This window comes from Elgaria multicarinata, chromosome 10 (assembly GCF_023053635.1).
Source record: "Elgaria multicarinata webbii isolate HBS135686 ecotype San Diego chromosome 10, rElgMul1.1.pri, whole genome shotgun sequence".
NCBI classification, from domain to species: domain Eukaryota; kingdom Metazoa; phylum Chordata; class Lepidosauria; order Squamata; family Anguidae; genus Elgaria; species Elgaria multicarinata.
Window position 1 is genome coordinate 3586951 of NC_086180.1, and position 13486 is coordinate 3600436.

Genomic DNA, 13486 nt, shown 5'->3' on the forward strand with positions numbered 1-13486 from the left:
CCAAACATGAGGTTTCTAACTTGAACAGAAAAAAAGTTGTATAATTTTTTAGCTTTCAATGCAAGCCTATGGGGGGGGAAACGGAGCTCCGGATCCGGATCCGGAGCTCCGGGCGGAGCGGAACAGAAGTGGGTGGAGCGGGGGCAGGGCGGAGCAGCCCAATCTGGAAAATGGCGGATCTGCAAGTGAAGCGGAGCGGGGGGTCCGTGCACACCCCTAGTACAAAGGCAAAGCAGTGCAAATTTATAATTATCTCTCTCAACACACATTAAATTGGAGACGAAGTATTAAACCAATAACTGAAACACTAATGAAGAACAAAATCACATACTCGTGGGGTTATCCTGTTTTTCTAAGATTTACACATGGAGGGGGGAACACAGAGTAACCTCACTGGATCAAGGTAAAGAGTTGCTGAAGAGGCTGGGTCTGTATGGGGAAGCAAGTGGGACTGGATTGGATGGGGGGGAATGAGGCTGGGACATCTGGGGTATAATAGAATTGTTAATCATATTTTGAGATAATTGCAGATAGAAATGCTAAACATAGAAACTTTGCCGGCCAGGCGCAGCACTGCCTCCCCCCCTCCCTTTAAAGTAGATGGCTGGAGTATTAGACTCATGGGGATTTGGGGGGGATCAGAGTGGGGGGGTGGGGAGGGGGAAGGTAGGAGGGAAGGGGTTGGGGTAAGGGGGTGGAGGTTTGTTGTATGGAGTTTGTGTTTTAATGTAAGTAAATTTGAGTTGCAGAGCACATGGGATCGGAAGAGACTTCAAAAGGGTGAATATGGATAAAAAGATAAAAGTATCAACACTCAATGTTAAAGGTTTGGGGGCAGTCATGAAAAGGAGGAGAATAGAACAAATGTTTAATAAAGAAGGATCGGATATTATAATGGTCCAAGAAACACACCAAGGCTCCGAGAATTCAAATATGATAAAATTAAAGTGGTTAGCCTATTATGAAAAGTCATTAGGGACATCAAAAAAAAATGGAGTGGCCACTTTGATCTCAAAAAAAAGTGGGTTTATATTAGAAGAAACAAAAAAGGATGATAATGGCAGATATCTTATGTTAAAAGGTAAAATTGAAGGAAAGGTGTATACGCTAATTAATGTGTATGCCCCAAATGAGAGACATAGAGAGTTTTTTATAAAGTTATTTAAAGAAATAGAAGAATTCAAGGAGGGGTATGTTATATTAGCTGGGGACTTTAATATGGTTATGGATAATAGATGGACAGGTCGAATCCCACTAATGTTGAAAAGAGGAATAATATAACTATATTGAATAAACTAGTAAAAGAAAATGATTATTCAGATTCGTGGCGTTTACTCAATGGGATTAAGCCTGGATTCTCATACTTTTCCCCAGTTCATCATACATACTCCAGGATAGATTATATATTTGTCTCAAAAGACTTTGCAACGAAGATTTGTAAAATGGAAATGCTGGTAATAAAAGTAACTGATCATGCCTTGTTAAGTTTAGAATTTAGAGTCAAGAAGAATTATAAAGAGGCATATAGATGGAAGATGAATACAAAAATATTGAAATATAATAAAGTGGTAGAGAAAATTCAGAAGGAATTGTCAGAGTCATGGGAAATTAATGAAAAGGGAGGAACAGCTGGGTCAGTCGTTTGGGACACCATGAAGTCTGTAGCAAGAGGAATTTGTATTAGAGAGATGTGTAGCTTAAAAAGACAACAACGTGCAGAGCAGGAAAAGTTAGAGATAGAAATTAGAAATCTTGAGGAAGAATATTGGCGAGGTAAAAATAAATATAAATTAGTAGAAATACAAGCTAAGAAGAAACAATTAGAAAATTTAAATTTAGAGGAGGTTCAAAAGAATTTAATTTATATGAAAAGGGAATATTTCGAAAACAGTAATAAGAATTCTAGGTCGCTTGCCAGACTCACACAAAAAGAAAAAGGGAGGAATGGGATAGAAGCATTGAAGGATAAACGAGGGAAGTATTGTCACATAATGAAAAATAAAATAAAAATTTTCCAGGAATTTTATCAGGAATTATATAAGGGTAAAGAAATTCAACAAGAAAAGGTGGAGGAATATATTGGAAGGTTTATAAAGAATGGAATAAAACCAGAATATAAAGAGTTAATGGAGAAGGTAATAACTCAAAGAGAAGTTGAAGATGTCATTGATAATTTGAAAGTTGGTAAATCACCGGGAGCAGATGGTCTAGGATCAGAATATTATAAGGTTTTTAAAGAGTTTTTAGCTCCAAAGTTATTGAAACTTTATAATAGGATATTATTAGGAGAGAAGATACCTGAATCATGGGAACACTCATTGATAATTCTAATTCCAAAACCAGATAAAGACCTGACTAGTCCTGATTCTTACAGACCTATCTCGTTAATAAATCAGGATGCCAAAATTTTCTCATCTATTATGGCTAAACGGTTAAATAAATTTATATCAGAATATATAGGAGAAGATCAATGTGGGTTTGTGGCAGGAAGGCAGATGCATAGTCTAGTGGGAAGAGTTTTAAATGTAATAAATGTAATAAAAAAATCAAATATCAAGGCAGGAATTATGGCATTGGATATTTTTAAGGCCTTTGACTGTGTGAGCTGGCAGGCATTAAAGATTATTGTAGATAAATTCGGATTTGGAAATAAATTTAAAAACATAATAGAACAGTTATATTCCCAAAATACAGCTGTAGTGGTGGTAAATGATGGACTCACTGAAAAGATACGACTAGCCAGAGGTACAAGACAAGGATGTCCGCTCTTGCCGGTCCTGTTTGTAATGGTTATGGAAGTATTGGCGAAGGCACTAAGGGAGGATGAAGAGTTAGAAGGAATTGGAGAGGTAAGGGAAATAAAGTTAAACATGTTTGCGGATGATACTTTATTGACCATTAAGAACCCAATTAGAAAATTAGAAAGAATTAAATATCAGTTGAGGGAATTTGAAGAAATTACAGGGTTAAGAATAAATTGGTCTAAATCAGAGATGATGTTGTTTAATTATACTAAGAAGGAAGAAAAGGAATGGGAACATAAGGGAATAGAAATGAGAGTTAAGGAGGAGATTAAATATTTGGGAATTAAAATTACAAAAAATTTAGAGAATCTTGAAAAGGAGAATTTAACGAGGTTAAAGAAAGAGGTATTAGAGAAATTGGAGAAATATAAAAGATTAAATTTATCTTGGTTTGGAAGAATAGCCTTAATAAAAATGAAGATATTAGCTAAAATTAATTTTGTGTTTAGGATGTTACCAATAAAAATATCAGAAACTGAGATAAAAAGCTGGCAAAATATTATTAATAAATATTGTAATGGAGAAAAGAGAGCAAGAGTGAATAAAAATAATTGGTATCTAAGCCAAAAAAAGGGTGGATTGGGTCTCCCAAATATAAAATTATACTACGTAGCAAATAGATTAAGACACATTGTAGAAGCAATTATAGGAGTAGGAGATTTATATTGGATGGAAGAAAAAACTATAAGTAATGTAGAGATGAGTTTGGACAATGTCTTTTTTAAAGATGGAGGGAGAAAGTGGGTTGGAAGTATAGATAATCCACTTCTGAGGACTCAATGGGAAATTTGGAGTAAATTTAAAGGGAAGCTGCTTCCGAGCAACTCTCCCTTAGCACCGATAATAATGTTAAAGAATTTTCCAGAGGATCTGAAGGGTAGATTATGTAAAATATTAAAAGAGAAAAGTAAAATAAAACTAAAGGATTGGTTAGGAGATATAAAAACAAGAGAGGATATGGAAAAATTGTTAAAGGAGAAAAAATTATCTTGGTTAGAATATGGGCAATTAGAACAATGGAATAAAAAGTGGATTAAAGATAATAGAGTTTGTAGAAAGATGACGAAGTTTGAAGAGTTAATAGCAAATAAGGAAAAAGGTAAAGGAGGTAGTATAGTTTTAAAAGGGTTAATGAGTGAAATATATAAAATATTGTTAGAAAAGGAGTTTAGAGAGAACCCAGAGAAAATGGTATGGGAGTCAGATTTGAAGGTACAAATAGGGCGACAGAGATGGGAGGGACTATGGAAACAAAGAGTGTTGAGAAGTTTATCAGTGAGAATAAAGGAGAACTATTTTAAAATTTTGTGGAGGTGGTACCTAACCCCGATTAGATTGAATAAGATAAATGATCAGCATTCAGCAAATTGTTGGAGAGGTTGTGGGGAAAAAGGAACGTATTTACATATGTGGTGGCAATGCAAATATGTACAAAGATTATGGAAGATGGTGTTTTCAGAAATTGAAGAAATAGTGGGAATGAAAATAGAACAAACACCAAAAATTGCATTGCTGTCACTATTTGAAGATATAAAGTGTGGAAAAGAAACTAAAGAGCTGATATCGAGTTTGCTGGTTGCAGCACGATTGATGGTAGCTAGGAACTGGAAGATTCAAGGGGAATATTCTATTGAAGAATGGTATAAAGAAGTATGGGATATAGCCATTAATGATAAACTGACATGTAATATTAAGTGGAGAAAAGGCGTAACTAAAATAAATGAGTTTGAAGGAATCTGGAAACAGTTCCTAATATTTGTGTTTACTAAGGGAAGTGGGAAACCGCCAGCAGAAGAAACAATTAGATTTTGGACTCAGGAATAGATCCCGAGGTGGGGGGTGCACTTTTATGTTAAGAATGAATATGTTGTAGTATGATAATGTATAGGTAATATTTATTCAACATATATGTACTCAACATTTATTCAATATGTATGTAGCAGTTGTTTGATGTTTTTCTTTTTATTATTATTACTATTGTAATGTTGTATGTTTATATAGTGTAGAAAACAAATAAAAATTATTAAAAAAAAAAAGATTGCTGAAAAAAAAAATAGCAGTCTCCTGAGAGTAAGCAATCATTTCCCAACATTCTGTCACACTGTAGCTGGAAGAAGGAAATGGAACACAGAATGGGGTTGTGCAGGTAGGAGCTGACGATTCTCCTTAGCTGGGACCACCAGGGGAGGATCCGTCTCTCCTCCACCCAATAAGGTCCCATCCCTTTACATCCCTTTACATTCTGTTTAGGAATGTTGTTTCAATGAGAGGGAAGGTGCCTTTCCTCTAACACTGTGTGGCAGAGTTCTTCTGGACAGGCTCCTGGAAGGGTATGCAACGTCCCTCGGCATGAAGGGCAAAGGACTGCAGCCCCTGAAGTGGGAGGAGTTGCCGTGACCTGATTTGATTTGCAGGGGCTGCCTTGGATCAGCTTCATCTAAATCTTCCGTTGAAGGAAATTGTTCAGTTGTTTAGAAACTCATGAATGAACTAAAATCTATGGAAATATAAGTTAAGACTTCACCATGAGCTTCCTCATGAATTGAAAAAGTCAGAGATTTACCCTGACTTCTTCAATTGGAGCAACGTCAGTACATTGCTTCTGCCATCTGACATTGCTCCGGGGCCTATCTGGGGACAATCCAGGGCGGTGCCTGGTGGAAGGCGGGTTAGGATTGGTCACCTTCCACAAGGAAAAGGGCGCCGGGGTGGCTGTGGTACCAGGATGGCCATGCAGAAACCCTGCACTCCCTCCTCGGCATCAGGATTACCCGCCACCACTCTGGGAGAGGGAAATTGTGGGGTTTCAGATGGGCACAGCACCAATCCGGCACTGTGAAGACAGCTCCTAGGGCCTCTGGTTGGACATTTCCCTTGTGGCCATTGTAAATACTGCAGACAGTGCTTGAGGTGGAAATACTTTGTGAATCCCACAGTTGGGAGAAAATACACGCCAAAGGATTTCACAACGTGCAATATTAATTATGTTGTATATGGCATACTTTGTCCCTGCAATAAATTATGCATGGGGAAAACAACAAGGAATCTTAAGATCAGAACAGGAGAACATATTGGCAACACTAAACATGAAATCGTGGGAGTACCATTAGTCCAACATTGGAAAGTCAAATCTCATAAGGGCAACAGAAATGATAAAGAAAAAGACTGACAGGATTCTTTTAGAGAGGGAAGCCAGGTGGGTCTGAGGCTGAATGCAATTCCTTCCTTCAGTCTTAATGAGTCTCTTGGGCTGTAACTAGACCTAAGGTTTATCCCAGGATTGTCCTGGGTCAAACCTGTTCATCTAAGTGCCACACAGGGCATCCAGCACTCAGGCAGGGACGAACCTAGGATGATCCTGGGATAAACCTTAGGTCTAGCTACGGCCTTGATCTTGCAGTACTGCTTTGAAAAATAGCTGTTTCTAATTTCCTTCCATGTATTCAAATACCTGGTGTCTTCTCTTGGAGCTAACAGAGCATAGGAGACTGGTGGTTATGAAGTCTATTATATCCCTTCTACTGTAACAATTAAGTGTTTTCCCCCATATATATATTATTTTATTTTATTATTTATTTATTTTATTTATTACATTTTTATACCACCCAATAGCTGAAGCTCTCTGGGTGGTTCACAAAAATTAAAACCATAATAAAACAACCAATAGTCTAAAAACACAAATACAAAATACAGTATAAAAAGCACATTCATATATATATTTATATATATCAGTCGTTTGAAAAAGAAAGTATTGGAATTGTATGGTTTTACATATCAGGACATAATAACAATCATCTGTTCCTTAGCAGGTTTAAAAATTAGGTAAATACAACCTCAGATGAACAACAACACATGACATGTTACACCGTGTCATGATTTATTTAACAGAAATAAAGCCAAAATGGAGAAGCCATGTGTGAAAAAGTAAGTACACCCTTACTGCTTCCATAGGAATTAAGATGCTCTGAACTATGACAAGCAAGATCCCATGGGAAGTGACCCTAATGAGAAAAGGAGTCCAAGGTGGGTGGGAATTTGTAAAAAAGGAAATCTTAAATACGGTGACCAAACGTCCGGATCTGCCCGGACATGACTGGAAATGGGCGGGGAAATGCCCGTCCGGCCGGAAATGGCCTTCCCCCCCTTTTGCCCGGGAAAAAAGGCTTCCCCGTCTTCTATCGGGGCCTCTCCTTGGTCGTCATCACCATTGCGACCAAGGAGAGGCCCCAATAGAAGACGGGGAAGCCTTAAAACGCTTGTTTCCCAAACACGGAAACACCCGGCTTAAGACCCACCCACCTCATACAATCGGGTCTCTCCGATGCCGTCAATGTCATTGGAGAGACCCGGATGGATCAGGAGGGCGGGTCTTAAAGCCGGGTGTTTCGTTTCCACGTTTGGCAAACACGCGGCGCTGGGGCTGGGGCCTTCTATCTATTGGAGCATCCCCTCCATAGAGACGCTGGCATCTCCATGGAGGAGACGCTCCAATAGATAGAAGGCCCCAGCGCCGCGTGTTTCCCAAATGCGGAAACACCCGGCTTTAAGACCCGCCCACCTCGGGTCTCTCCGATGACATCGACGTCATCGGAGAGACCCGAGGTGGGCGGGTCTTAAAGCCGGGTGTTTCGTTTCCGCGTTTGGCAAACACGCGGCGCTGGGGCTGGGGCCTTCTATCTATTGGAGCATCCCCTCCATAGAGACGCTGGCATCTCCATGGAGGAGATGCTCCAATAGATAGAAGGCCCCAGCGCCGCGTGGTTCCCAAACGTGGAAACACCCGGCTTTAAGACCCACCCACCTCGGGTCTCTCCGTCGATGTCATCGGAGAGACCCGAGGTGGGCGGGTCTTAAAGCCGGGTGTTTCGTTTCCGCGTTTGGCAAACATGCGGCGCTGGGGCTGGGGCCTTCTATCTATTGGAGCGTCCCCTCCATAGAGACGCCGGCGTCTCCATGGAGGAGACGCTCTAATAGATAGAAGGCCCCAGCACCACGTGGTTCCCAAACGCGGAAACACCTGGCTTTAAGACCCGCCCACCTCGGGTCTCTCTGATGACATCGACGTCATCGGAGAGACCCGGATGGATCAGGAGGGCGGGTCTTAAAGCCGGGTGTTTCGTTCCCGTGTTTGGCAAACACGCGGCACTGGGGCTAGGGCCTTCTATCTATTGGAGCGTCCCCTCCATAGAGACACTGGCGTCATCGGAGAGACCCGATTGGATGAGGTAGGAAGGCAGGCGGGTCTTAAGCCGGGTGGTGTTTTTTCCTTGTTTGGGAAACGCGCCGCTCCATGGAGGAGACGCTCTAATAGAATCCCCTGAGAGCAGCACATTTCCCAAACAAGGAAACCCCCTCCCCCGCTTAAGACCCGCCTTCCTACCTCATCCAATTGGGTCTCGGATGAGGTAGGGAGGCGGGTCTTAAGCCGGGGGGGTTTGTTTGGGAGACACACGTGAAGCGTCGGCTTGTGGCTGGGCAGGAGCAGCGTCTGAGGTGGTGTGAGAGGGACGCGGTCTGGCAGGCACGGAGGTGGGTGAGGGTCAAATTTATGGTTTGTTAACCATTTTTCTGAAATTATATTTTTTAAAAAATAAAATGTGCTTCTAGGTCAAACTGAACGCCCCCCCCCCTTGACTGAATCCCATGCATTCAACTGCAAAAATAACCATTAAACAGTGGTTCCTTTCTGTTAATTCTTTATTCTGTTTCTTGCATTTGGGGGAGGCAGAGACTAATCTTAAATTTGAATGTGAATGCTGACTCTAATTTCTAATCCTCATCTTAGACTAGCCTTTACATGATTAACGATGCAACAGAGGAAAGCAATGTATCTACAAAATCATAAAACTGTTGAAAGACAGCTTTAAAAAAGCATAGATAACATGATACCTAGCTTGGCCTACTCAAGAGAAACTGAGATAGCAAAATATTACTAAGCAACTATATTCACAGCATCATTCGGAACTAGAACTTTTTTATTTGATCACAAGCATGCACCCAGATGAACCTGATTTGAACCCTTACATGAAGGTTCTACATAAAAGAGAGCTAAATAACAATCAGTCCCCACCCATGTAGAATTTCTTGATTCAAGTCATGTCATTTTTTGCAAGTTGCTTTGATAGTTCTGCCTACTCCCTCACATACCAAAGTACACAGTTTTATTTCAATGGATTTTATAGGTAATTACAGTTGTCTTACTTGCTCAGTTATTAATTATAATTTGTCTCCTTCCTTAGTCTTTCTGTCCCATACTACTCTATTTATGTCTATAACACTGTAGTCATGCCAATAATTTTCTAGAGTAAATAAGGGGTGAACATAAATGACAATGTACAAAGTGGTGAGTTAGCACAGTGTAGGGTGACCATATGAAAGGGAGAGCAGGGCTCCTGTATCTTTAACAGTTGAATTGAAAAGGAAATTCAAGCAGGTGTCCTTTATATATATAAAGGGAAACTGGTGAAATTTCCTCTTCATCACAACAGTTAAAACTGCAGGTGCCCTTTCCTCTTTTAAACCTGGTCACTCTAGTATGGCTCCTGCACCTTTAACTGTTGTGATGAAGACAGAATTTCATCAGGTTCTCCATATATACAAATGACACCTGCTGAAATTCCCTTTTCAGTACAACTGTTAAAGATACAGGAGCCCTGTCCTCCTTTTCATATGGTCACCCTATTGTTGTGCAGTTCTGTGCAGTTGATGTGCAGTTCAGATTTTAAGTGGCTGTTGTGCCTGTGCTAAGCCTTTTTGTGAACCGCCCAGAGAGCTTCAGCTATTGGGCGGTATAGAAATGCAATAAATAAATAAATAAATATTATCAACAATTAATTAGGATAGCTGTATGGTAGCATAAGCAAACACACGTCATTATGCATATATATGTATACACAATACTGAATCTGCTTAGTTTTTAGCATTGTATAGCTTGAGAGCCCTTTAAGTACTGGTTTTATTGCACACAGCACTTTCTGAAAGCTTGCCTGGATGTAAGCAGTGTCATAGTTTGTTGCTACAGCTAGATCCTAACCATATTTGCTCACAAGTAAGCCCCACCAATGGGACTTACTTGTGAGTAAACAGCCCCAGCAGTGGGACTTCCTTCTTAGTAAATGTGTTTGGGATTTACAGCTTGGTCATCAAACATGATGAAATTCAAAATTATCCATCTTCTTTAATGAGTAAATATGAACTTAAAGCTTGAGCCAAGTCTGAAAACAATTAAAGCTTTCCTCTCATTTTAAATTGATAATGGTAATGGATCAGAGGTTTAGGTATAGCTGCTATTTTAACTACGTATCTGGCAAACCACCGAGCACAGGCATAGGCGAGGCTTTGCATGGACAGAACAGCCAGTGAATGTCTCTGTGTCAGGTGATGCAACAATTTCTGGTGTTGGATGTGGATGTGTATTCCATTATATATCAAAAGATACTTCCAGCCATTTGAATGGTGATCATAGCTGTTTATGTATAAGCCTTTTTCTGTACATAGATCATACATAGATCTTAACGCTGGATTGAGATGATTGTCCAGTGAATGAAAATGGTAAAATTCAAATGTACACTAATATCATAGCAGAACCTATGAGAATATGCAGTAAAATGCATATTCTCCAGACCTTAGGCCTAGCCATCTCAAACTGTCAATCTCATCTGAAAGACATGAATTTGCTTATTTCCTGCAATACAGTGTAATTATTGTTATCTCATTCAGTCTTTGTCCCTCACGTAATCTTAGATCAATGCTTTCTCTTAATGTCAATCTTATTTCGAGGGAAATGCCTGTTAGTGTCATCTGGGTGCTTTTCAGCGAAAAGCTTCCTTTATTAATTTTGGTATCATTTGGAAATTACTTTCTTTCCCCCTCAAAAATGTGTGATAAGACATATACAGGGATTGTCTTCCATTCACTAAATAGCTGGCATATTAATCTGAAATACATGCTGAAATACATAGGCATAGGGGTACTGGGAGCACCTGCAGCGTGTTGCCTCCTTCCTTGCCCTCCCTGGAAACGCCCGGGTTAAGCCACGCCTAACAAGGAGAGAGGCCCCAATAGAAGCCGCTGAATGGCTTATTTCAAACGCTGAAATACCCGGCTTAAGACCTGCCCACCTCATCCATCCGGGTCTCTCCTATGACGTCAACGTCATAGTGATGAAGAAGGGTGTCTGTTCAAGAAGGACTCCTGCAGCTTTAACTGTTGTGATGAAGAGGGAATTTCACCAGGTGCTGCATACATGCAAATTACACCTGTTGAAATTCCCTTTAAACAACTGTTAAAAATACAGGAGCCCTGGCCTCCTTTCCATATGGTCAACCTAGCTTTTCATGAACTATGCAAGCAGGGTGCCACTTTTCCTAGGCCTGTAACTCTGGAATCTACAGAGCATGACCCATATTTGTCCCTGCTTCATGCAGTTCCTGATAATCTGTGGGCGGTTATCACTGGTCTTAAGAAGCCCAGCACAGGAACAGAGTGAACACCAAATGAAAGTAGATCTAATTTACATTGAAACCAAATGCCAAGAGCTTCCTCTTACATGTATTAAAGAAGCACAACCAATCTGTAAGTTAGGGTAACCATATGAAAAGGGGGACAGAGCTCCTGTATCTTTAACTGTAATGTAGAAAAGGGAATTGCAGCAGGTGTCAATTGAAGAGGGTGAAATTCTCTCTTCATCAACACAGTTAAAGCTGCAGAAGCGCTGCCCTCTGTTGTATCTGGCCACTCTACTATAGCTAGTGTAGCTTTAACTGTTGTGATGAAGAGGGAATTTCACCTGGTGCTGTATGCCTACAAATGACACATGCAGAAATTCCCTTTTCTATACAACTGTTAAAGATACAGGAGCCCTGTCCCCCTTTTCATAGGATCACACTACTTTAAGCTACTGGGCTTTTCAGACAAGAGAATAATTATGGGTCAGTTTCCTTTGATGTGATGCAGTTGTCATGCAAAATGTTCTTGAGTGTTGAATCTAATCTGCTTCTGAAACAATCATGATTAAAATCCCTACACTAATGCAGTTCTGTATTCTGGCACTCTTGTTAGCCTCTTCAATATAATTGCTCTTCTCTTAGATTAATGGTAAAGAACTAGGTGATGAAATTCACAATAAATCTGAAATAAGCGAAGTGTTTGAGATTGCACTTAAAAGCAATTTTCCTGTGCATTTGCTTCAATGTGTCTGCTGTGCTGGAGATTAGCAATGGGACTGGTGATCTGACCTGTTTCTGTAATAGCCAGAAACACAGTTCAGCCAACTGAGAATTTGAGCTTTTCTTTTAAAAAAGGATTTTAGCTTTTATGGCTGCAAAGATGTTATTGGAAGTGTCTCATAATGGCCTGCTGAAATCTCAGTATTTGATTTCTTTGATAGTGATGTAACTTACTTTTGTTTTTAAGAGGTGTGTTTGGAAAATAAACACAGACAGTGGTGAAGTCGTAGTCCTGCCCCTTCTTTTCCCAGTTTTTCCAAACTCTGACTGCATTTCACAACAATAAGTTTGGTTTAGTTGTGGGATTCAGAGATGCTAAATAATAACTTTGTTGTCTTTCAGATTCTGTTCTTTTCTATAATTCAGTAAAAACCTTGAGGAAATACCTTCAGAATGCCCCCCAAAAAGTGTAAATTCACACCTGAGTTAAAGGCCAAATTTCCCGGCTTCAGGAATGGTCGAGATGAGAGTGAGGCTGAGTGCACTATATGCAAGCCTGGAACATTTATGTCTGTTGCACATAAAGGTGCTTTGGATTTACAGAACCATGTTGAATCAGAAAAGCACAGGAAAGCTGTTCGAGGTGAGAGCTCATCCGCCAGAGTGACTGATTTCTTTCTGAGACCTGGAAGCAAAACTGAGGATGCGGTCTCTGCCGTGGAGGGTACAATGGCCTTCCACACTGTGATGCATCACAGTTCCTTTAGAATAATGGATTGTACCTCTGGCTTGTTCAAGATACTATTCCCTGAGTCAGAGGTAGCCCGGAAGTTCTCAAGTGCTCGCACAAAGACCGAAGCAATTGTGAACTCTGTACTTGCACCGCAGTCAGTGGAAAGTGTTCTGCAAAGAATAAAAGAAGACAACATACTATACTGTGGAGTCTCGACTGATGGAAGCAACCATGGTGCAGTGAAAATCTTTCCAGCTGTAATACAATATTTTGACTGGAAGAATGGTGGTCTGCAGTCTAAGCTCATCGAAGTGAGGAACACACCTAACGAGACAGCGGATACAATTGCCCAATATGTGAAGGACACTCTGGAGAAGAATGGCTTGTTGGAGAAGTGCATTGCCTTCACAGGTGACAACTGCAATACTATGTTTGGTGGACTACGGCGTGATGAGGAAGGGAGTAATGTCTTCGCAAAATTGAAAAGGCTGTTGAAGAAGACTACTCTGATTGGTGTGGGTTGCCCAGCACACATTTTGAACAATTGTGTACATCACGGGGCAGACACACTTGATGTGGATGTGGAGTCTGCTATTTTTAAAATATATCGGTACTTTAGCATTTACACAGTAAGAACTGAGAGCCTGAAGGAGTACTGTGAGTTTGTGGACATTGAATACAGAAAGCTGCTTTCTCACAGCAAGACACGGTGGCTGTCGTTATTCCCCGGAATCACAAGGCTGCTGCAGATGTTTCTGGCTTTGAAGTCCTTCTTTCTCTCT